General features: G+C 37.8%; 1 protein-coding gene and 1 non-coding gene across 2 annotated transcripts in view; both read right to left on the bottom strand.

The window, feature by feature from the left end:
* Nucleotides 1–26722, bottom strand: part of TSPAN32 (tetraspanin 32) — a 1820558-nt gene that overhangs the window by 1367454 nt on the left and 426382 nt on the right. The window lies entirely within an intron of this gene.
* On the bottom strand, nt 22492–22599 carry LOC122812506. Its single transcript, XR_006366489.1, has one exon. It is a non-coding gene; the product is annotated as a U6 spliceosomal RNA (small nuclear RNA).

Below are 26722 nucleotides of genomic sequence, written 5' to 3'. Positions count from 1 at the left end.
ACTCCAACATGAACTATGACAGTCATAATACTTGTTGCTGAGAGACATGAGTGCATGTGTAATCTGATAAATCCTGGCACCGGACAGGCAGCTACGACTCTCACCTTGTCCAACCTGGTGAGTGCGACATCTAAGTGTCTCACTATTTAGACTCCTCTTCTTCTTCTTTTGGCTGCTCCCATTAGGGGTCACCACAGCAGATCAACTGTTTCCATTTCTTCCTGTCCTCTGCATCTTGCTCTGTCACGCCAACCACCTGATGTCCTCTCTCACCACATCCATAAACCTTATCTTAGGCCTCCCTCTTTTCCTGTTACCTGGCAGCTTCATCCTTAGCATCTTTTTCCAATATACTCTGAATCCCTCCTCAGCACATGTCCAAACCAACGTAATCTTGCCTCGCTGGCTTTGTCACCAAACCTTCCAACCTGGGCTGAGCCTCTAATATACTTATTCCTAATCCTGTCCATCCCCGTCACACTCAGTGCAAATCTTAACATCTTCAACTCTACCAGGTCAAGCTCTGACTCCTGCCTTTTTGTCAATGCCACTGTCTCCAACCCATATAACATAGGTGGTCTCACTACCCTCTTGTAGACCTTCCCTTTCACTCTTACTGGTACTCGTCTGTCACAAATCACTCCTGACAATCTTCTCCACCCACTCCATCCTGCCTGTACTCTCTTCTTCACCTCTCTTCCACACTCACCATTACTCTGAAATGTTGATCCCAAGTACTTAAACTCATCCACCTTCACCACCTCTACTCCCTGCATCCTCACCATTCCTCTATACTCCCTCTCATTTACACACATATTTTCTGTCTTAGTCCTGCTGACCTTCATTCGTCTTCTCTCTAGATCATATCTCCACCTCTCCAGGGTCTCCTCCACCTGTTCCCTACTTTCACTACAGATCACAATGTCATTTGCAAACATCATAGTCCACAGGGACTCTTGTTTTTTGAGTGTTACACCATAACAGCTTGGTTGGCAAGACACTGGTGTTGCTGTGTGTAAAGGGTGCTGTGGTAACTGTGTTAATTGTGACAGTCTTGTGTTTTGGAACTCTCCGGTGTCTCAGTAGTTTTTTTTCAGAGAGCCTTCAAATATGTTGATTTTTGTGGTAGATGCATCCTGTGTGTATGAGTAGTGGTACTACGTGCATGTGTAGTGGTGGGTGGGTTGACAACCTTTTCCATGTTACTGTTTTGAGTGTAAGAGAGCATGGATTCAAGATTTTTGGTGTAGACACATCTCTCACACTCTACTAGAATGAGTTATTAGTAGAAGGTTGTCACTTGTACATGAGGCAATTGCTATACTGCCTGAAGAGACCCAAGTCAACAAGACTGGCAGGAGAAACAAGGGTGTTCCAACTGCCAAAAATGCTTGGTTGAAGACTGTTATCACTAAGGGGGCTTTTCAGGATTGATCAAGGAGGAGATCAGTGGACGGATATTTCTACCTGTTTTTTTTTTTTGGTAGTTTAATAGGTTTCAGCTATCTATCAGTATTAAGGATGAGGGCTACACTAATGTGCTGCATTTGTAGCTAAGGGAAAAAAAATGTTGACTTAATCTTTCTGGCTATGGCACACAATCTTGGTGTTGCACGATGGATGCAAATGAGCAGAAACCTGCTCAAATGTAGGGCTTAAATACCAGAAGCTAAAAACTTGATAAAATCTTAAAAAGCTTCAAAAGGACTAATGAGGATGCTTACTCCAAGCCCCAAACCAACCATCCTTCAACAAGCAGGTTCCAATCAGCACAATACTCTCAGCAGAGTGCAGAAAGGCCCCTTCCAATCCAAGATGGCCTGGAAAACGTGCTCAGAGCAGCCAGCCACTACAAACAGACCCAGATGCAGCAAACCTGTATCTTGACTATGCTACAACTACTAGCTACCCTAGCTTTGGCAGGAACCACTAGAAAATGTTTAACACAGCAGAAAAATAGCAGAAAATCTAAAGAATGTTTTAAACAGCTAACAAGTCTGTTGTTTTAACACTGCTTGGTAGGAAAACCAGAACAAGCAGAACTGATTGCTTTGCAACAGCAGAAAATGCCAATTACTTACAGTGAAAATAGCAAAAAGATCTTTGTAAACAGTGAAAACAGCAATAACATTTGATTTAACAGTCACAGTAAGGCAGACAATTGCATGCAGCAGTGTAGTTTAGTGCACAGTTCATAAATGCAGTATAAAGGTAGGTGACAGGCAATAAAAAAGTGCATTAAATATTATAAATAAGCAAAAAAACAGGTAAATTATATTTTTGGGAAGCTCAGAAGTGTCTAGTCATCTGGTATCTCAGCTCAGACTTTTGGCTGGCAGCCCACATCATTTCAACTTGGTACAAACAAACTTGTTATATAAGTTAAGTATAAATAATTTTGATGTGAATCTCTGGAGCTTTTTACATAGTAGTGAACTAAGTAACTCAATAGATGCTAAGAATAAAGCTTTGTTGCTTAAATCAGTTAGTCAAACCAAGTTTATATTGGAAAGTTTTGATGAGGAAATATATACATAGAATGTTTGTTACTCTGTATAAAATCTGCAAGTTTAGTAAAATAACCTCTTCAGTTTGTTGATGTAGTAAAGATGTAAAAGCGGATTCGATACATATGTTTAGAAATGTATATTGGGGAAGTATTTTTAAGGGATTATGCTCTGATAATTTTTCTTTAACTAGATCAGCAATAATAATGAATGTTCCTCTTCTTGAATCTGTAAAAGCCAAAGAGCAAAACTTGTTTTGGGCTCTCGTGACAGTTGCTAGAAAACTTATTACAAAAAAATGGAAATTTAACTAGTTCCTGTTTTCAAATATTTTTTAAATTTAACAGCAATACTATGTAAAACTGAAAAAGAAGTGATTAGAATAAGATTTACAAATCATATTAAGACTTGGTGGTACGGCGGTAGCGTTGTTACCTCACAGCAAGAGGTTCTCCCATTTGATTCTAGGCTGGGCTTAGGAGTGCCTTCTGTGTGGAGTCTGCATGTCCTCCGTGTGGTTGGGTAGCATTCGAAAGACATGTGTGCATAAATGGGCGCCCTCGTTGAAGGTTGGGCATCGAGCTGGCACCTCGGCGTTTCGTAAAAATCTACTGCCAATCATTAGTGGACCGGTGTTCTGCTGTGGCGACCCCTTACCGGGAAAAGCCGAAAGACAAACATTAAGACTTGTAGTGGTTGGGATAACCTTGAAATGTTGCTATCGAAATACCAAGACTCATACTATGTTAATTGTATAAGATTACCTTGATGATTCAATGCATCCCTAACATCATATAACAGTATGTGCTGTTGAATTTCTTCCTTTCTGTGTATATATTGTAAATATGTTAAATAACAACTTTTCTTAAAAAAATTCAAATGTTGTGTTTAGGGCCTGCGCTTTATATGCCATACCTAGCCAACACACCTGGGACTTAAGTTGCAGCCCAATACAGAATTAATAAATGTTTCGGGTTACTTTTAAAAATTCTGGGAGAAAGTTTGTGTGTGGTGTTGCAAATGGAAATGACAAAGCCTCCTCTTCTTGGGCATGTAATCTACTTTCAGGATTTTTTGGTAATTTTATACAACTTTTTGAGATGTAAACTTCTATGTCATCTTTACATTACCCTTTCTGATAGGTTAACTACTGTTCCTACTGTATCTTGCAACACTCCCAACCAATCACCCTCAAGACCCCACTGGAGCCTAAAAATGTCTCCATACAAAATAACAAGTGTATCTCCAACTTCCCTTTCTATTTTGCTAAAATTCAAAACCCAAGTCCTTCTTACTAACAAGAAGAAAGTATCTCCTACCTTTTGAAATTCCTCCTCCTGCTTCCTCTAGTGTTCTAAACCTAATTTTGTATTTGGTAATTGGATATTAAGTAACTAAATTAATTATAGATAGTATTAGCCTGATTTTAAAGTTGATTTTGGATTATAAAACTTTCGCATTTAAGGGTAATTTCTATCACTGCATGAAATGATATGCAGTGGGTTAGCAGCTGCTCCATTTACAGAAAAATCTGCAATTAGGATCTTAGGTTTATTTTTAATCTACAGAGATATGTAATAATATCCTGCTATTAGGTGCTAACCTAGCAAAATGACAAGCCCCTATAAATCCTCAGAACACTGCTGCCAGTGTAGAACTGTTCACATAAACCCTATACAAGCATGTTAATAGCTGTGTAGAGGTAGATGTACCCACCAGGTGTAATTACAGAACTAACTCAAAAAAACACCCTGCTGGAATCACATCAATAAGCTGTATAACAGAAGGAAGAAAATCATGGCAAAAATTAGGAGGTGTAGCACCCAGCAGGATAAAAGCATGCCCCTCAAATTAAACAAACAACTCAGAGGACAAATACAGTTTACTAAAGCCAAAATTTTGCTTAATTTGGCCTTCCAGGCCAAGGACACCACTGAGCATCCTTTAACTACATCTACAACCTAAAAGGCAATACACAAGTGTGTGCAGAGCTCATAGTTAATGGAGCTACCTATACTGGGCAAGAACATATAGCAAACCTACTGGCAGACAAATTAATCTCTAACTTTATCTCTCTCTCTCCTTCAACCACCCCTCAGGAAATACCATCAAGTACACCCCCCCCAATCAACACTACAGACCCTGGAAACTACAGACCTGTAAGTATCACTAGTCTTATATGCAAAGACTCGGAAAGAATCATCATGGAAATGGGATGGCATAGGAAGCCTCCAGAAACTGGACCTGACCCAGTTTGGTTTCAGGAGCAGATCATGCCTATTTAACCTAGTGGACTTCTTTGAGAAGGTCACAAAAGCAATGTATGAGTGCAAAATGGTTCACACTGCCTACTTTGATCTGGCCAAGGCACTTGACACAATAGCCCACTCAAGCACCTCTATACAGAGGCCAGTTGCAAATATGAATATAATTGTCTTTTGTTTACAGTTTTAGTTAGAGATGTCAGCATAAGCTTGATTTTATCTGTGCAAGTCCACCTGTCACGAGTACCAAGTTTCAGTCAGGAGTGCCAGATATCACTGTCTAGTTAAATGATTTGCTCTGCTTATCACTCTATTTAGGATTTCAATGTTGCCATACATATATTCTTGTTTTAACATTTTACATTCAACTTATTAGTATGGTTTTATACTATACCAGATTATCTTTTATTCTTTCATTCCATCAGGTTGCCTGTGCCCATATTCCAACTAGGCAGGCATTTACATTTGGTATATAAGCACTGCTGTGGCAGTGCAGTTGGTCTTTACTGGGTATCTCTGAGAAAATACTGGTGGTAAGGAAGAGGGCTTGGCATTCATTCCCTGTGGGCAACTTCCATAATTCATATCCCCCAAGAATACCCAGGGTCCTAATTTATCATGAACAGCTGTTATCAAGGACCCACTCTCCTCTGCTTCCTCTTAGAAATTTACAATTGAATGTGAGATCTAGACAAAACAAGACTAGGTATTACATCCAATTCATTGCATAACAGTCTTGCTTTTGCCACCTAGACTTGGCTAGATGAGAATTTTGGACTGCATCTGGCTTCTACTATCCTGCCAGAAATCTCCATTTTATATTGCCCTAGGCAGACTAGGTTTGGGAGTGGGGATGCAGTCCATGGCAGAGACAGACTTGTGTAGACAATGGCTTGTGATAGGACTTTCCTACAAGAGTTCATAGACTTCCTTGTTGACTCAGTTGTTGATCACTAGAACTTAAGTTGTGCTAGATGAATTACATGTCTGGATCATGGATGATGAGTTTGTCTCTCTACCTAATGAATTTAAATGCATTGCGAAAAGCTTCAAGGTTGCTCAGGTTATTACCTCTGCAGCACACAAAACTAGGGCACACTCTTGACTTAATCTAATAGATGTGACAAATTCAGACTTAATTATGGTGTCTCTGAGATGATCCAGACACATACTGTTTGTTTTCAGCCATGATCTGACAAATTGCCATCCCTCTGATCTTGAAATGAAGGTAGTTTGCATTGCTAATCATATCAGTGCTGAACTTTTTTCATTCATGTAATTAATACCCTGGAAGCACGGCCATACTGTTGATTAGGAAGATAAACTAACTTACCCCTTTTTCAGTGTCAATGAGGCCATGTGCAGAGCTGTCCTGTGTGCCACTGCTGTTCTCTGCAATATTTGGATACATCAAAATCAGATTTCCTTTCTCCAAGAACAGCCATTCATACTACAGAATTCATTAGAATTGCCCCTAGTCTGAGTAGGTAAAAATAGAATTGCCTGCTTAAAAATCTGGCATTAAACAATTACTACTTGGTTTGGTCCTCACAACTTTAAAGGAAAGTTTATCATGTGTTGGGGTTGCAGTGAGGAAAGTTTAATCATGTTTCTTATATCTGAAAATGATCAAAAGAATGAATTGCCCACATGCTGGTTGAAGTGGGCCTATAACATCCTAGTAAGCATTACACTAACAATCCTGTAGTTAACACTGTGAAGAGCGCAGCTCAGTTGGAAAAAATGGGAAGTCTTCCTTAAATACACATTTTCGCATGATTTTTATGTTTTAACCTTATCTAAAACTATTTACTGAAATGCTTAACAGAAGCATTCTCCTTTTAGAAACCAAAAATTTGCATAACTATTTTACTTAACAAATGCATGACAGATTTTCATCTCTTCAGAAACACTAATGCAACTGTTAGCACAAATAAAAAACTTCCATTCCATTTAAAATTATGTTGTTTTATTTAAGGATGTCTGTTTGTCATACTAAACATATACACCAAGCTGTATGGGTTATTTTTCTTTTGAAGCACATTTTTTCATATATCCATTTTGTGGGTTCACTTGTGTATATTCTAAAAAGTTTTTCATAGTTCTACCCTTTTTATATACGATGGTAGGAGATTCACCCACTATATTCCTGGTATCTCTCTTATTAGTTAATACCACCCAACTTTTAAACAAAATACATTTCCTCTCCTCAGATATCTCAAAATAATTTTGACTGGTTTCTTGAACCTGGGGTTGCATAACAGTGTTATTCACAACCTCCCTATCATTTCCTCTTATTTATTTTTGTTTTTGGTATGATAAAGGCTTAAAATGCCCCCTCTCTATTTTATTTACAACTTCTAACATCACATAATTTATTAGTGAATTAGGGTATCCCTTCTTCTGGAACATGTCTTTAAGATGGTCACACCCATGCAAAAAATTTTCAAATTCTGATAGCATCCATGCAGCCCTTTCATACTGACCTTTTACTACAGCTTTCTTTTATTTAAACGGATGTGAACTACGGAAATGTAAAAAAAAATTTGAATATGTTGGTTTTCGGTAAATTTTAGATTTAAACACCTTAAATACTTTGCCTTTCATTAACCTCACATCTAGGTATGGTATTTCATCAACTCCAACCATATGTGTGAATTTTAGAAAAGGGATACACCCATTTAGATATTCTAGGAACTCAAGTATAATCTCTCCTGGTCACTCTCAATACATAAAAATGTCATCCAAAAATCTCATATAACATGCGCAGTGGGAGAAATAGTTTGAATGAAATAAGTATTTTTTTCTCCCACTGTAACATTACGATGTTAGCATATTCTCCCCACAAGCTGAACCCATTGAGATGCCCTCTGTTTGCAAATAGTACTCCCTATCAAATAAAATAAAATTGTTATGCAAGAGAATACTTAATAGGTGTTCAAATTTATTAATTTGTACCTGTGGTATATTCTTTTCCAAGAGATATTCACAAAACCATTCTACCCCTGTCTTATGGGGTATATCGGTATAGAGGTCTTTTATATCTATGGTAATGAAATAACTACCATAAATATAGTCCAATAGATTAATTCTCTGTAGAAAGTCCCAAGAATCTTTGCATGCACTCTTCTCTTCAAATACAAAATTCTTAAATTTGATATCCAAGTACTTTGCTATAGGTTGTATGATAGAACCACGGTTGTCTACAATAGGTCTCACTGGGGGTTCATGCAAGTCTTTATGTAGTTTAGGCAAACCAAACATACAAGAATCCTTTGGGTGGGGTACTAGCATGTAATTCAATTCTTCTATATAAATGCTCCCCTGTATAAAAAGGTTCATTTCATTCTTTATTTTCCTTAATGCCCCATTAAATTCGCTAAGTGATACCTTTTTGTAGAAACAGCTTTCAAGTATGTTTGTCATTTTCATATTATAAAGTTCGATGCTCATAAAGCAATCCCACCCCTCTTGTCTGCTTTCATGACCCTGATCACGCTATTACATTGAATGGACCTTAACTCATTCTCATTACTAGACAAATTATGAGGTACATACATAGGATTCAGGGCTCCTAAACTATGAAGATCTAGTCAAAATTTTGAGATATCTGAGGAGAGGAAATTTAACAGTTTATTCATTACAATTTTTAACAAAAGCAGTAAGAGTGTAGCTGACATTTTGTTTAAAAAATGTGTGGTATTAACTAATAATAGAGACACCAGGAATATAGTGGGTGAATCTCCTACCATCATATATAAAAAGGGTAGAACTATGAAAAACTTTTTAGAATATACTCAAGTGAACCCACAAAATGCATATATGAAAAAATGGGCTGCATGTAACTATTGTTATATTCATGAGGGTAATTCACTTAACATTAACAATACCATAGTAAAATTACTAGTAGATGTACATGCAAAACAGAAAAAGTGGTATATTGCACAGTTTGCACAAAATGTCCATGTTTTTATATAGGGAAAACAGAGCGGAAACTAAAAAGCAGAATTTATGAAAATGTAAGAGATATAAGGAAAAAAAAAGGAAACAAATGCCTTAGCTAGGCATAAAATGGATTACCCTGGCCATAGTTTTAAATTTGGAATATTGGAGGTAATCACACCAGATATAAGGGGTGGACCATGGGCATTAATATTAGAAGAAGAAGAAGCCCTATGGCAACTAAGGATGAACTCCCTAAAATGGCCAGGACTGAATGACTGTTTTTCACTTGCATGTTTTTTAAAACTAAAAGCTCTGGAAATATGAATTTTATATACAAGTGATTTTATATGTTTTATATTAACATTAAATAGTATGTTTTAGTCATTTTATTGTATTTACATATGAGACAGAATATATTTATTCATGTATTTATTACTTTAACAAGATATGTGATATTAGTTATGTAAATAAGGGGGGTGTTTTTAGGATTGATTATATGCCATTCAAGTATTTAAATGAAGTGTATCCTACTAACTAAATCACTCTGAAGAAGTTCCTGACTGAGCAGGAATGAAAGCTTGTGCATATAACCTGGATTTTTGTGGGAATAAATCTTTGTGCTTGTAATCTACTTGGTGACAACATTTAACTTTTTTACCTCCATCAGCTGCTCTCCAGCTCAGTGTGTGATTTTTTTTACTTAGTTTATATTTTGTGTTTTTTAAGTTAAAATAAGCAATATTTAAATAAACACTAAATATTATTAAAAATAATTAAAACATGTGTCTGCTCCTTAGTAGCAAAGTTTGAGCGATGTAGTAGGACTTCTGTGCAAGTTGAACTTGGCTTTTAAAATGTTCATTGTTGATCTACTGATTCCAGATGAAAAACATTATTTTTCTCAGTTAAGCAAGTGCTTCTGAAGTAAGCATCTAACACACTTTGCAAAAATAGTGCTACTACTACTAATAGCAATTGTGACAATGTGAAGTACTGCCAGCTATGCCAGGAGAAGTAGGGCAGTGAATGTGTAACATATGCCAGTACAGATAGCTGGAATTTTGCAAAGAATTATATATGTCATTCATATATCAAACTGAGCTGTACAGATGTTTGTGTAGAAAAATCTATTTTTAAAGCTGCTTGTGTTAAAAATGTATCAACTGTGTGCCCAGATGGACAGAAAAAGAAATAAATACACATGCATTATTGTAACTGTTTAAATGTATATGTTTTAATAGAGGATACTGGAAGAGAAGAGGTTAATCTCAAACTTTGAATATAGTTTGAAATTAAATTACCTGGCTTAGGCCATAAATATTGCATTTTACAGTTCTCAATGCAACCAGAGAGAAAAAAGTCTGTACTAAGAATCTTCCTGCATTGTCTTTGAAATGAGCTAATGCTACTCTAGAAGGGTAGAGGTTTAAAATTGTTTTATGACTTCCAGGATCTGTAGCAGATCTTATCAAGGCTCTGTGTATGTGTATTATTGACACATATGTGCTAGCTCCTGACAGCTTCTAGCCAGGGGGTGGGGGTGCATGGGAACCAGAAGTCAGATGAGCAGATGTATGGGATGTCATCCTGTAATCCATCAGTAAAAATATTTTAATACTAGGTGTGACTGAAGACTTAGAGCACTATGTTTTTGTAACCTGACAAAGAAGGATCTCTCATCTACATCAGCCTGCCTTGCTCTAGTCAATCATGAATAGTAATTCTTTAGATCACTCAGGAAAATATAATGAGATTAGTTAAGTAATGTTTTTCTGTATCTGTGTGAATCTATTCATCTGTGTTATTTTAATATTTCCTGTGATTGAAACTTTGGTGTTTACTGTAAATTGATATGCAGTACTTTCATGTTCTTTTATTATTTATTACTAAATATATTTAAACTTTCCATTGTGGTTGGTCCATTGAGAGTGCTTATATTTATTCGGTGGTACTGCAGCCACTCCTGAACGCCTTGCTGTTTGGTCAACATTACCATTTGTATTAATATTAATTTCATTCAGTATAATTGGGTAGCCTTGCAAGAACTTTAAAGTAGCTGGCTTTGGAGTGTCTGCTGGTGTTTCTCCTACCTTATCATCTGGGCAGAAGCTAGTAAATCTGTGCCAGCCTTTCCCGTGTGTGTGTGTGTGTGTGTGTGTGTGTGTGTGTGTGTGTGTGTGTGTCAGCTGCATGGAGCAGGGACACAAAACACTGATTTCACAGGAATGGTGCTGGAGGACTTGGCTTTTACACTTGACTGAGGACCCAACCCTATAGCTGTGCCTGTGGGAAGTCTTACTGGGGATCTGGAGAGAGACAGAGAGAAAGAAAGAGAAAGAGGACCCAGCCCCAGGACTGATTGTGTTCCTTGTGTGTTCTTAAGGAAAATTATGCTTGATGCAGAGAGCTTCATCTGGAAATACTGAGTGTATCCATTTTTGTTCTAAGTGAATTTCCCTCTCCAGTGCCAGTGGTGAGGATTCAGGCTCCTTAATTACTGGCCAAGAGTGTTGACATCACAAGAGTAATAATACTTCTGCTATTACTAACAACAACAATAATATGGTCCTTATCAAGTGCGGTCTTGGCCACATGGTTAGCTGCACCATTTAAAGTTGCTGGCATACCTGTTAAATTTACAAATAAACAAAAATTAAGTTTTAGCAAGGTGTCATATTTAGAGCAAGTTCAAAAATGAAATACTATTTAAAATTGTGTATGGATGTATGCATTTTGTGCCCCCCCCCCCCCCCATACACTCTACATGTGATGATGTGAGTGGGCATTTTGGGATGTATGGTTTAGAAGGAGTTTAAAAATGATTAAATTCCAGAGGTACAGCAAGTTAGTAACAGCACTTAAGCAGTCCAGATTACAGAACCCTGCAGTTAAAGTAAGGAATTCATCTCAGGGTATGGATTAAGCATTGCATAATCAATAAAATGTTACACAGCAACACATGCCAAGTGTTTATTTACAGCAGATTATTGTACGAGAGCACAGATGTTGCAAGATCCTTGGCCTAAAGCCACTGGGTGAGCTGCAAGTGGCAGTACTTTAGTCCATCTAGGGGAATGTTGTATGGCTTTGGTCTGCAGCAAGTTGGTCAGCCACCAGTTTAGACTTTGAGATCGGGGAATGAACAAAGGAAATGGAGAATTTAACTAATTTAGAGGCATGCCTGAGTTTTTACTTTAAATTGAATTCTGTTCTGGAAAAGCATGACCCGTTAGTTATTAAGACTCAGTAGGGGTGAGGGGGTGAGAAAACTCCTTTCCATGCTGGGACAAGAAACTAAAGCAGTTAGCTAGTAAAAAGAAATATCTACTGTCTTGCACTAAGGAACAATCATCACCAAGAATCATGTATAAGTACTTGCATATTTATACTAGAATTAAGAACAAAATATGAATTTAGCAATCTCTATGGAGGAAAATAAAATATTTTCTACAAACATACTCAAGTTTTTAAGAGGGCAGTCAAAAGAACACTGCATCAGAGAGCAAAGAATAAAATAATGTTATGACAACTTTATTATCGGGATGTTTGCAAAGTCTTTGTCACATAATGCGAAGCTGACTCTGCCATGTGCTATTCCTGAAACAGTGATCTGGAACAATCTGTCTGATTATACTGGCTAAGTGGGTAATGCAAGCAATAGACAAAATTAGGTCTGAATGTGCTGTGTCTCCTTATGAGAGGAATCATTTTTTAATTTCCAAAGTGAGGGGCAGTTTGAGACCTTTGCTACTGTGTCTGTTTCAAGAAACATGGCGATACAGTTATGCCCCATAGACAGATAAAAAAGCTGTAATTATATCAATATTTAAAGGTGGGGATAAAAGAAGCTTTAACAGCTATTGGCTAGCTTTAACAAGCATAGTTAGTAAATGCTTTAATTTATTATTTATTACGTTTGTTAACTGGGCAAGTGTGACTGGGCCAGAAGCCCATTTGCAGTGAGGGCCCAGGGAGAAAAGTTCCAAAAAATAGTACAATATATATATTGCATGACATAGCATTAGTTCACTGAACAGTAATTGTAAGACATTAAAATACAATTCAGCACTTGGAAGGTTATTTCTAATTATCCTTACTGCAATGCCTACATAAACATGGCTTCATGAAGGGACCGATCATGTATTACAGATATGATGAGTTTCTATACTCGCATCACAGGTACTCTGGATCAGAACTTAAAATAATATGCAGTGGTTTTACACAAACAAAGCGTTTGATTCCATTTTAGACTGGTCTGTACTTCATAAATAATGCAGTGGATGATTTAACTACTTTAGAGATAAATGGGTGAGATTTTGGTTAGAAAATAGGCTTGTGCCAGGATTCACAAACTATATCTAGGGATGTCTCACAGGTAACAAGCTTGGGTCCCCATCTGTATAATATTTTTACATCAGCTACATCTTCATTGTGGATGGAAAATTTTGCAGATGAATCAGCTACTCATAGGTAGGTACTAGGCTATCGGCCCAAGGGCCTACATAAGCCTAGCCAATACAGTTCCCTGGCTTATGCCACCCAAGGAAGTTATTTTCCTGTGCCACTGTTGAGCAGAGACACAGAAGTGATCCCTGGGGTGTATTTCCTATTTCCCATCCACTCATCAAGATTTTTCTTGAAGAGTGCTAATGAAGAACTTTGCTTGACATAGATGAGTAGCCTGTTCCAGAGTATGGGAAGACTCTGGGACAGGAATCTATCTCTCCAGCATGTCCTGTTTATTGTAGTGACAAGGTTTAGGTCCCTAGAGTGTGTAGCTTGGAGGGACTGGGATTTCTTTAGATGTAGCATGTCCAACAGCTCTGGGTTTGACATAGCTTTATATGTTAGGCAGAGATCATCTCGGAGTAGGCGATATGCTACATAGTAAAGCTGGAGTTTTTTGAGGCGGTCAGTGTAGGGCATTTGTTTGAGGCCAGTAATCCTCTTTGTGAGGTACTTCTGTGGCCTTTCCAGCTGCTGCAGATGTCTTGTGAGGTACATTCCAAAAGGGGCGTTGTACTCTATAATGGGTCTAATGAGTGTCGAGTAGAGGGAAACAATGACCTCTTTTTTCTTGGATGAGAACCCTTTTATGATGAGGTGTGCCACGTAGATGGACTTCCTGACTACTGTGGTGATGTGACTATCAAAGGAGAGACTACTGTCCACCTGAGTCCCAAGGTCTCATCACACATTCAGTGTTTAGTAGATTGCTGCCTATGTGGTAGTTCATGGGTACAGAGTTTTTATCAAAGGGGATGACACTGCATTTTTTGACATTGAGCTTGAGGCCATGGCTCTGACTCCAGGCATCTGTCTCAGCAAGGCCCTTCTGTAGGATGTCCACATCATTTGGGGACTTACTATGACTCCTAGTTTGCAGTCATCTGCGAACTTTGTTAGCCAGAGGTCTTCTGTGTTAGCCTGTACTTCAGAGAAGTAGATGCCAAACAGGAGAGGTCCCAGGACAGAACCCTGTGATACTCCACTTGCCACTGCTTTAAGGTCAGATTTGGAGTCTGCAACTTGTACAGTGAGAGTTCTGTCAGGGAGGCAGTTGGCAACCCATCTTGTGACATAGGGATTTATACCTAGTTTAGTGAGTTTAGCTATAATTCCAGAATGGGGGATGGAGGCATGATCTGCCTTTCACAAACCCGAACTGGGTGGGATCCAGAGTTTGGAGGTTACCAATGTCTTTGTTTATAAGTTCCATGATGATACATTCCATGGCCTTGCAGACCAAGCTTGTCAGGCTAATAGGTCGATAGTTCCCATGATCAGTGGGGGATCCCCCTTTATGGAGTGGGATAACTGTTGCTGTGTGCCATTCAGTGGGCACAAAGCCTGATGTAAGGCTATTACTGAACATGGTGCTTAGGTGGGGAGCCATTTCATTCTGAAGTCCGTGTAAAAAACAGCCTGGGATGTTGTCCGGTCCCATGGATGCTGTGTTTTTGGTTTTAGGGAGTGCAGCTTTTACCTGCGTAGTTGTGATTCCAGGGACTCTGCATTCTTCCTGTATAGATATGGGCCCTTTAGGGGGTGAGAGGGGGGGTAAGGTTAGCACTGAACTTATCTGCCAGGATGTTGGCAATATCAGTTGGTTCTGTAATTTTCTTGCCTTTGTGCTGTAACTCAGAGCAGATCTGGGTGTTGCCATCAAGATTCTTGACATAGCTATAGAATGCTTTGTGGTTGTTCTTGGAATTAGTAGCGATTTTGTTTTCGTAGCTAACTTTGGAGGAACTTTTAAGGGATCTCAGCTTCTTACTGAGGCTGACCAGGGAGCTCCTCCACTCATGGTATTCTACTCTCTTTTGCAACAGTTTCTTCCTTCTGTTGTGCAGTTTGTTTATGGCAGGGGACCATCAGATTGGCTTCCTTTTTTTGGAGGATAGCATCTTGGTTCTGTTTGGGATTGCATGATCCATGCACTCGTGTAAGTGCTAATAGAGTGCATTTGTGTAGGATTCAGCAGTTGTAACTGTATTGTCCATCTACATGGGTGTCATGAAATTCACCACTTCTGTCTTAAGAAGCATGAAGTTGGCTTTGGAGAAATTTTTTACTGTGGTTTCCTTAATGGGGGGTGGGGGCGGGATGTGGATATCAAGGGTGATTAGCTTATGGTCGGATCGGACCAACGAGGAGTTGACTTCAAGTGTGGAACACCAGTCACTCATGTTGGTAATGACTAGGTCTAGGATATTGTTGCCCCTGGTGGCGGTGTGGTTAAGTTGATCCACGGCATTGGAGTTCATGAATTCCAGAAAGAGTTCAGCTAAGGTGTTGGTACATGAGTAGTTTTCCCAGTTAATGGTGGGATAGTTGAGGTCACCCATAATTAGGGTGCTCCTGCACTGCACCTAATACAATGTGAATGGAAAATTTTGCAGATGATGCTACAGTTGCTACATGGTACATACAAACATGATCAGTATGGTTTGCAATTTTACTCATGTAGGGCAACATATCCTTTGAAAACAGAAAATGTGAAGTAAACGTTTCTCCTGGGCCTCTGCTGAAAATTGGCTTTGTTCCAAATTGGACTTTCCTGGTAAACAAATGTTAAATAAATAAACCATTAGGGGACCATTGAGAAGAGCAATCTGTATGCTATTAAGGATGATCTTTTAACTGTTGATTCTTCTTTTAAGGAGCAGAATACAAGAACTAATAATTCTCTGAAGGTTGGTAGTAAGGTCTGTGTAACACTTAGAAGGTTATTTTGTACTATCAAGATTGTCCTGTGGTGTTGATACCCATATCAGTATGAATACCACAACAGGTCTCCCTTCAAGAGAGACTGCTGGCCTAGCGGGACTAATTCAGTGACAAGGAAATACATAAATATATGTAAATGTCTCTGGTAAAAATCACAGCTTGAGTATTTTTACTGCTTTTTATATAAAATAACCAATATAAAGAAACTGCAGCATATTCAGAAATACTGCTCTATGTAAATTAATCAAGTCTGTCCAAGGGTGTAGTCAGGTGTACTCTTTGTATTGTGCTGACTACTTTTTTCTGAGCACCACATAGACACATTGTAGCTTTTTTTTAGAATTATGTCTAAAACTATCTGAATTAATACTTCCAGCAATAGGTGAATAATATGCTTACAGAGAGGAGCTCCATCCCCATACTGGTGCCTCAGACACCTGAGACACTAACTGATGCCAGGTCACAGTCAGGGCTTTAGCCCTCTCTACACCATGGTATTGGCTTGAAATTAAAATATTCATAACCTGTTAGTGTATATTCTGCTTGATACCAATATGTTTTTTGTTACAAATGCTTTCTGATGTTTTCTAACACTTCGTCATTTAGACTTCAGTTTTTCATAATGTAGTTTTTTTTATTCATGAGTTGTTGTTGATTATGTCCATGTTATACTCTGATTTACCAACACAACAGTTACTTTAAGCATTGTTCTAACCAATATGAGGCAGCACATCTTTTATCATGTTACAGACAGATAATGTAGAAAGAGAGAGAAGAGATCCTACAGACTGAGAAATGACAAACCCTACAAAGCGAGGATGCCATTAAACAAGGACAAATATCAAAGGCATAAATATCAAATATAAGGAGGTCAATCAAAAGGCATTTTGGCTATCAGCTCTTTATTATTACAGAAAAAAAACACTAAATATGAGAAAACAGTGGAGTGATTTTATTGCACGTTCAAGGTCTGTACTGCCTTCTACTAAAGCACCAGAAAAGTGTGTGACAAAGAATGTCCATGTAAATATAGCACTGTTCTTCTGAACTCACAAAATGGAGACACAATGAGTCCACTTAATTTAACAGTCATGCAAAATGGCGGATTACTGGATACACTTAACTTAAAAGGGCAATGACCTGCAACTCTATAATGCATGATCTGATATTGTCAATGTTCATTCTATCCTCAACTGATGTGTTCAGATCCAGCTAAGATCTTTTCCTGGAAGGCTCCAAAACCAGGTTGGATGATGTGCATAGTTTAGTAGAGGAAGGCTTCAACTCTCTACTTTTGGGGAACTGAGCCCCAGATACTGCTTCTCCAAAAGCCAAAGGTAGTAAACCTTTTAAAAGAAGTTTATTTTTCCTCTACTAGCGCCCTGTAATTGAAACCATGGCAAATGAAACAATCCTCTTCAAGATGTAAAGGCCCAAGGCAGTAAATACACCCAGCGTGGGCATCAGACATTGGAAGCTTGTGCCCACACAACAGACTCTTTAAATCCAGCAAGGCCATTTCCCGCCATAACTACAACAATAAAATAGCAAATTTAAGTAAGAACATATGGTGATAAGTGGCTACATACAGGGAGGAAAGGAAAATACTAACAATAGTATTTTAAGGAAGTAGGAACTATTTAGAATGCAAGACAAATAAGAAAAATCTTAAGATTTAGAAGACAATGATATCACTTATCTGACAAAGCTCGAGAGCTGGAGTCAACCATGTCTTTCGTGAAGAGTGACAAATGAGATCTGAGATAATTTAGGGCCAGATTCAATAAAGCCTACACAAAGTATACACTATATGTATTCAATAAATTCTTATCACATTTTTTGTGCTTTCTAGTCACTCAAAGATTACAATAAGTGCACATGTAGTCTACACTTTATAGTAACTTCTATTAATCCCAGTCAATATTTAAAGCTGCAAGAATGCCAGAAGGCAAACTGAAATGAGGAGGAAGAAGGTGCAAGTTTTGTTCTGTGTTGTCTGTTCACATAGGACAGTGAGGCATTATTGAATCCCGGCATTAGGGTTGGTGGTGTATTATGGGTATGAGAAAAGCTCGAGAGTTTTTGGTTGCCATGAACTTTAGTAATGGCCAAGTCAAATTTAAGGATCAGATAGATATATATATATATATATATATATATATATATATACATACATACTGTATATACAGTATGTATATATATATATATATATATATATATATATATATATATATATATATATATATATATATCTATATATATATATATATATATATATATATATATATATATATATATATATATATATGGGTTCACTATACAATCTCAAAATACTGAAATCCCGAATTTCAGTATTTCGAAATTCTATAGCCGAAAGATTTAAATCCCGAAACCCCAGAACCGTGAAATTTAAAATCATGAACCTACACTACAAATAAACCACACACATACACACAATGTCCTCCCACAATCAAACATACAATCCTACACTACAGGCAAGAAGGGGGTCAACCCCCCTGCACCCCCCACACCCCCTACTTATATATACTAACTCCGAGATCGCACAGTCACACACACAAAGGTAACTCTCACACACACATTTCCTAGCCCCTTGCACATACACATCACAGCCACAACACATACTAACATACACTAAAGCCCCTAACCGACTCACTTACACATACATACTTACCTGAACTTACACCTATCTATTCACACACCGCAACACCAGAAGCACTATTTCAAAATCTCTGAACTTCGGGATTTTGAATTTTGCCCTTCTGGGGTTTCGCGATTTAAAGCTTTCGGCTATAGAATTTTGAAATACTGAAATTTGGGATTTCAGTATTTCGAGATTCTATAGTGAACCATATATATATATATATATATATATATATATATATATATATATATATATACCCACACACACTGTATATACAGTATGTATATATATATGTATATACAGTATGTATGTGTATATATATATATATATATATATATATATATGTATATATATATATATATGTGTGTGTGTGTCTGTATGTATATATATATATATATATATATATATATATATATATATATATATATATATATATATATATATATATATATACACCGCCTAATAAGGAATAGGCAGTGGGGTAGAATCCATGGATGCAAAGTCATCCTCAGTGAAACAGTCAGCCCAAAGCATGAACCACTAGTTGCCACAATCAACTGCAAGCAGTGATCAGAGAAGGCTCTAAAGTCAGCAGAGACAAGGTTAAAGACCTGAAAGTTGACTGGAGAGAAAAGTACAACCAATTCAAGGAATTACTCAGAGCTCTAGCACCCCAGGAAAAGGAGGAAATAGGTGGAGATTAACAAAAATGGCAGTGCCTAAAAAACAACATGTGCTAGGACTACAGAAAAGATATGTGTCCAAGCCAGGTATGGAAATAAGAAAAGCTGGAAGTCCAGGAAGTCATCAAAAGAAAGGAGGAGTGCAGGAAAAAGGGGGCGACAGAAAAGACTGACCAGGCTAGGAAGGACTACTGGTTGGCTAACAAAGAAGCTAAGAAAGAAGTTGAAGTAGCAAAGAATAGGGCATCAGAGGCACTCTAATAACTTCTGGAAAGTGACTCAGTAAAGGGCACAAAAGAAACTATATCAGGCTGCAAGGCAAAGACTGAAAGACAAAGAAGATAGTCAGGCACCCTTCATAAGGGATGCCAGCAACAACCTGCTCACCAGTGCACAGGACATCAAAGACAGATGGAAAGAGTATTTCCAGCAGCTTCTGAATGAAGAAAAACTCACAGAAGCTGTACTGCCAGAAACAGCCTATGATGAGAAAAAGAGGAGGAGCCCACCCTAGAAGAAGTAAGAACAGTACTGAGGAAAATGAAGTCAGGGAAAGTAGCAGGCTCAAATGAGGTTACAGCAGATATGATAAAGATGCTAGGTGAGATGTAGGTGAAATGGCTCCTGAGGGTACTAATAGCAATGTGGAGAGAAAGGCAGTACAGGGGCATCAAACTCCTATCACAATGCATGAAGGTTCTGGAGAGGGTGACTTATAAATGCATACACAGAGTAATATAAAGTAAATGGGAAGAAGTTTGGATTCAGATCAGTATGCAGCACAACAGACCCGATGTTTGCAGTGAGACAGATAGTTAAGAAGAAGCTAGGGATGAGGAGAGAGTCCAACTGGGCATTCCTAGACTTGGAGAAAGCATATAACAAGGTCCCAAGAAAGCTAATCTGGGCAGTACTGCAGTGGTTTGAAGTCCCGGAAACATTGGCAGAATTAGTGCAGGCTATGTACAAGGACCCAATGACTCAAGTACAAACAGTGTTTGGGCTCAGAGAGGGGTTCTCAGTGAGTTCAGCTCTGAGCCCACTGCTGTTCATACTGGTGATGGACTATATTAGCAGACAGGTCAGAGGGGAAAGATCAACAAAGTTGCTGTATGCAGATGATGTGGAATTACAGATGGACTCTGAGCTAGAACTTCAACAAAGGATAGGAGAATGGAATGCATAACTGAAGGCAGATGGGATGAAACTAAGCACAGATAAGATGGATGTAATGGCAGCAAATTGGGAAATTCAGAAGAAGCTGAGAATAGAGATAGAAGGGAAGATAGTGGAAAAGGTAAACAGCTTCAAGTATCTGGGAAGGGTGGTTGAGGAGAAGGAAAGTCTGAATGAAGAGGTCAAAACTAGAATCGGAGGGGATGCAGCCAACTGGCTTAGTGTGTCATATATATATATATATATATATATATATATATATATATATATATATATACACACACACACACACATATATGTATGTTATATACATATATATATATATATATATATATATATATATATATATATATATATTATATATTTTAGATATATATATATATATATATATATATATATGTTTACGTCTTTCAGCTTTTCCTGGTTAGGGGTCGCCACAGCGCAACTCCGGTCCACTAATGATTGGTAGTGGATTTTTACGTACCGGGTTACCAGCCCTGATGCACAACCTTCAGCGAAGGCACACCCCATTCACATATGCCTCCACACAGGAGACGCTCTAGCTGAGAATCGCTATATATATATATATATATATATATATATATATGGGTCTAGGACTATTCACTGAAAGCACATTTCACTGAAAGTTATATATGGCCTTTTCCCCACTGTAGTGCAACCCTGGAGTCAGTATATATAATAAGTAGTGGTGTGGAGGGCATAGCCCCCCACATAGATTGGATATATATTATGTTCAGAAAATAGTAATTTATTGGAATTGCAAGTATCCATGTATATAGTTCAAAATATTTAAAATAGGTGGGGAGCGGTGCCCCCCACACTCCCCCTTTACTGGGTGAGTATGCATGTGTAAGTGTATTTGTGAGGGGTAGTGTGTGTGAGGGACTGTAGTGCGTGGGTGTGAGTTTGCCTTGGGTGTCTGTTTGTGCGATCTTGGAGTTGGAATATTAAAGTACGAGGGGTGTAGGGGTGCAGGGGGGGTTTGACCCCCTGCCTATTTGTAGTGTAGGTTGGTAGTTTGGGGCAGTTATGTATGTATTTGTGTATGTTTTTTGTGTGTGTTATATTTACGTGGTTTTCAGTGTTGTGGGGTTTCTTTGTTTTGGTCTTTGGGGTTGTGAGGTTTCGTTGTTCTAAAGTAGACCCATATATATATATATATATATATATATATATATATATATATATATATATATATATATATATATGCACACACATACACAAACACACACACACATACATTTATTTTATTTTTTTATTTTACATTTGTTAACTGGGATAATCCAAATGGACTATGTTCATTTCCATTTTCAGTGGAAGCCCGGGGAGAAAAGCTCCACAATTACATACAATATTAATACAAAAACAAACAGATATGTATGTGTGTGTGTCTCTCTCTCTCTACAGATATATATATATCTATAGATAGCTATATATATATATATATATATATATATATATATATATACACACACACACACATATATATATATATATATAGGTAGTCAGAAATGCATGCACACACGTATATATATATTCTTAATGTTAAAAAAAGAGGAATCTGGCTATGCCAACTCATGGAGCCAATAACAGTGACAAAAGTTATCCCCACCCCTGTCTGGATGTCCCCAGTCACTAGTCAAGTGTAGCCAGTACTAAGTTCCAAGGCTGGAAGTGTACTAATGGCAGGTTGGGCAGGGGAAGTGGAGCAGTCTGTGGGGTCACACAAGCTAGTTCTGCAAACTGGGGAAGATCTTATGGGATTCTTTGAGTAGAGCTACTGATATAATGTGTGTCACCTCAAACAATCCCTGTTGGCTTCACCTGCCCTAAGGTACCCTAAATTTATCTTCCTCATGAATATGGCTCATCCCCATCATAGTGGATGTGCCCTTATCATGGATAGAACCCCCTCCACTCCTGGAGTGGGTGAGCCCACAGAGATGCCCTTTCTAACCTCCCTTTCTGGCTCCTCCAGTGACCAATAGCTAGTCGATCTCATGTAAAATACAGAACACATCATGAATTTGCATGTCATCTTATACAGGGGCCATGCTAATCTGTTCTGTATACTTCCAGTTTATGCATTTGTACTGCCAAAGCAGTAATACAGTAATAACAACTGTCATCCTGACTTCACAGATTAATGAAAGAATGAGAACAGCATCAATAGGGATTCTCAGCTGCACCATTTTTTCATATTACGGAACATGTGCTACACAGAGTGTCTGGGAACCTCATCTCTCCATTTGGGGAAACAAGTAGGTATGACAGACAAACTAGTAGAAGCTGACATCAGTTGTTTAACACCATACTAAGAAAGTCAGAATTATTATACTACCTTATCAGTTATAAAAATAAAATAATAGGACAAACCATCAGCAGGAAAAAAAATACCATCCTCTTTCAGTTCCAAATTTTACATCAAGCTAAATGTATGTGGAAAACTGGACAATGTTTTTAAGTGGCTACATGAAACTTTTTCTCATAGATGCACTGAATTCAGTTTAAAAAGCAACTAAAGCAGTGGTATTAATGCAACTTCAGATAAAGTAATTGCCTTACGTAACATGTTTCATTGCAGAAGGAAGAGGAAAGAGTTTGCCTTATTTATGTAAGAAAACCTGTTATTTAGTGTGGCTTTTGGAAATCCTATTCACTGTGTATAATAAAACATATTGAAAATAAACAACTAAAAGTGATATATATTTTGGGTATTGAAAGGGAAGTGCAGTACAACTGGGATTGATGGTCTTCTGTGCTCTCTTGGTAATGCTTTAATAGAAACATAGCATGTTAGTTTGCTAAAGCAGCAAAATGCAATTGACTGTTAACTAGTATGCAAACCAATATTTATTGCATCTTAATGATGGACTGACTGCACTTGGTGTAAGTTATATAACCTTTATTCAAAAGGCCTTCATTTGGGGATGGCATTCAGATAGGGCTACATTTATTAGTGAAGGCATTGGAAATTATACAGATATGACAAACATAAAAGAAGACCTGTAAAGAGTTAAAGACTCAGCACATTAAATTCTTCCCCATGTAGCAATAGCAAAGCCAGATGAAATGCATCAGTAGCTAGATAGATTTCTTATTACTGCAGCAGTCACTGTATAATTTATGGTCAAATCAGGTTCCATTGATATAGGGAGAGAGCAGTGACAGCTAATGCTTTGATGGAGTGAGCTAGGTTATTAAGAATGCTGAAGCTCTTCACCATAACTATACATCAGGGACTTTTAATGGAAGAGTACCATTAATGCTATTGCTAAACACCAGCCGATGCCGGAGTCATATTATTGCAGGAAGACAGACAAGTGAAAGCATGCAACGCATTGTCCTTCATTTTGCCACTGCCTGCCTCTCTACAGGTTGCAATGTTGTTTGGCTGGAGATTTACACTGGCATCTGCTGAAATTGACAGGCCATCATAATGCAGTATACGTGAGAGGGATTTTTTTATTTTTGTACTGGAGTCATGAATGAGTCCTATAGCATTTGCTAAATGTGAAACATACTGTTGTACTTAAAATAATTCCTGTACTATTGTCTGTGAATGATCAAAGATATTGTTAAATGAAATTACTTAGAATATTTGTGAAATAATTTTTTTCTTCTGTTTGGTTCGACAAGCTAGGTTTTACTACAGCAGAGACCCTTGTGATACAACAGCATTGATAAAACAGTTGAATGCAGGACCATGTTAGAAATAAGAAACAGGTGTCACACATGAGACTTTTCTGTGCTTCTCCAATGTTATTTAGATCTGTTCAAGTCAATTTTAAAACTGTAGACTTTTTTTAATGAGTAAGTAAAAGGTCGGATTGCCTGTCTTTTGATTAAAGAAGCAAGCGACTGATAAGAGAAAGTGTCTATTTCAGTTACTTAGTATGGAAAATACTATATAATAGTAATGCAGCTGTCTTTGTCTGAAAACATACAAGGAACTTGAAAATAACAAATATAGCCCCATTACGTGCAATGATACTCCTATTATTTGAGAAACTGTTTTTGGTTATACATACTTGTGGTGGTGCTGCGGTAGCGTTGTCGCCTCACAGTAAGACATCCTGTTCGATTCTCAGCTAAAGCGTCTTCTGTGTGGAGACAAGCGTGAATGGGCGTACCTTCGTTGAAGGTTGTGCGTCAGGGCTGGCAACTCGGTACATAAAAATCTACTGCCAATCATTAGCGGACCAGAGTTCCGCTGTGGCAACCCCTAACCGGGAAAAGCTGAAAGATACAACAACATACTGTATTTCCTACATTTATACACAATAAATCTGTTGAAGATGTGAGGCAATTGAGCTGACATCCTCTGTTGCAGTTTTTTTTTAATAAATCTTAGCAAACAAATTTAGTGCCAGCTTCACCCCAAATGCCTAAAATATCTGAATCCATTATAGCTGTAATTATCTCTAAAGATCATTTAGTGAAAATGCTAATCAAGACTGAAAGTACTTCCTCAATGGAATAATGAGATCTGACAATATACCTGGCTATTCAATAAATGGTGTTAAACTTGCCCTTGTAGATGCACTCAGACTGGTTAACCAATCATGTACAAGTTTGCCCCTGATGAATGTTGCACTGCAGTGCTGATACCCCTCCCCCTAAGGATGTCCCTTACAACAAATCAGGATAATTATAGGCCTTTCATCTCTAGAAGCCTCATCTGGAAAGCCATGAAGCATCTTATAACTGACCTCCTAAACAACAATATCAATAATCATATTGGAGCAGAATTTGGTGGTGTTTGTATGTTTGAAATCCTAATATTTATATCTTTTGGATTAGGGGGGCTATCTGTGAAGGTCACTAGTTTTTTATCAGACTCCACCAGGGAAGGAGATGATGAAGAACATATATTTGTAAGAAGCAGGTCGAGAATGTCATTTCCCCCAGTTGATTTAACAAACTTGCCCATGATGCAGCTTTTGTTTATGAAATGTAGAAACATTTGGGTGTATTCTACATTTGAAGTATATATGTAATATTATACTGATGAGTAGTTAAAAACTCACAAAATAATGGAATTTTTGTGCAAATGGAATTCACTGATTACATCTAAAAAAACTTATATGATTATCAAAGAATAAAAAGTGTGTTTTGTAGCAGGCTATAAACTGATAGTTGTTTCTTTTTAGTGTGGTTTGGAACTCAATGAGGTCTGTTTGCGTGGTCCATAGGAATCTGTCAAGAGGTGATATGATCACTAATAAATACACCATTACAGTTACGATTGGGTCTGATGGCATTGTACTAAACCAGGGTAAAGAGGTAGTCTTTTCTGAACATTTAAACCAACTTTCAGTGATGTCACAAACGTGTGTGTGTGTGTCAAATGCAGGAGAGCTTCAAGGATGGGTATTTTGTTGTTGAGATTTCTGGTATGGAGCACACCATCTTAGTGTGTCCCTGTTTTGGATTAGTTATGTTAAGTTGACCATCAGCTTGACTCTGCTTAAAAAATATGCTATGGGAGTAGCAAATGGCTTCGCTAGTATGTGAAGCATTGGAATGAAATATTCAGAAGATCCTTGGCAAAGCAAGTAGGACTGTCAGGCATGTCATCCCAGGCAGACACATACTGTATAGTCCTGTAATGATACTAGCTATTTATCCTATTATCTTTTATTTGTATCCAGCTGTCATTCTTGGAGAAGGAAGGATTTCATTCAGAACCAGTCTTGCCCATGTTTGTAACAAGCATATTACCCCTAATGAGAACTGGGATCATACCACAGATTATTTGAAGAATATGTACTGGAATTACTAATATAAGCTTAAAGACCTCAGCTAAAGCAGTACAGACTGTTAAAATTATTTTAAAATCAGAGCAAGAAATAAAACAACTTAACTTTCTTTCTCTATGTAATAGAACTATTACAAGGCCATCACAATACACATAAATCCATTATATGGTGAGATTCTAAAGATTTAGCTTACCTAAACCTTAAAGACATCCAAAAACACAACACAGGCACAAAGCACACTCAGCAAGTTAAGCCTACCTGCTGACATATCACGAGGAGTACTAAAGTCACAGATGCTGAACCCATAAAGCAGGCATCGACCCAGCTAGACATTCTTGTTATAGTGACTCCATTGTAAAACATGCAGATCATACCTCTGAACTGTTAATATTTTCACAGGTTGTCCAGATTTTTGCCTCATATGTTTGGTCTGTTCCTCAAACTTTGTAGTTCTCCAGCAAATCAGAGAGGG

This window comes from Protopterus annectens, chromosome 9.part0 (genome assembly GCF_019279795.1).
Source record: "Protopterus annectens isolate FY-2018-M chromosome 9.part0, PAN1.0, whole genome shotgun sequence".
Lineage (NCBI taxonomy): Eukaryota > Metazoa > Chordata > Ceratodontiformes > Protopteridae > Protopterus > Protopterus annectens.
This window is presented reverse-complemented; position numbering and strand designations above follow the sequence as displayed.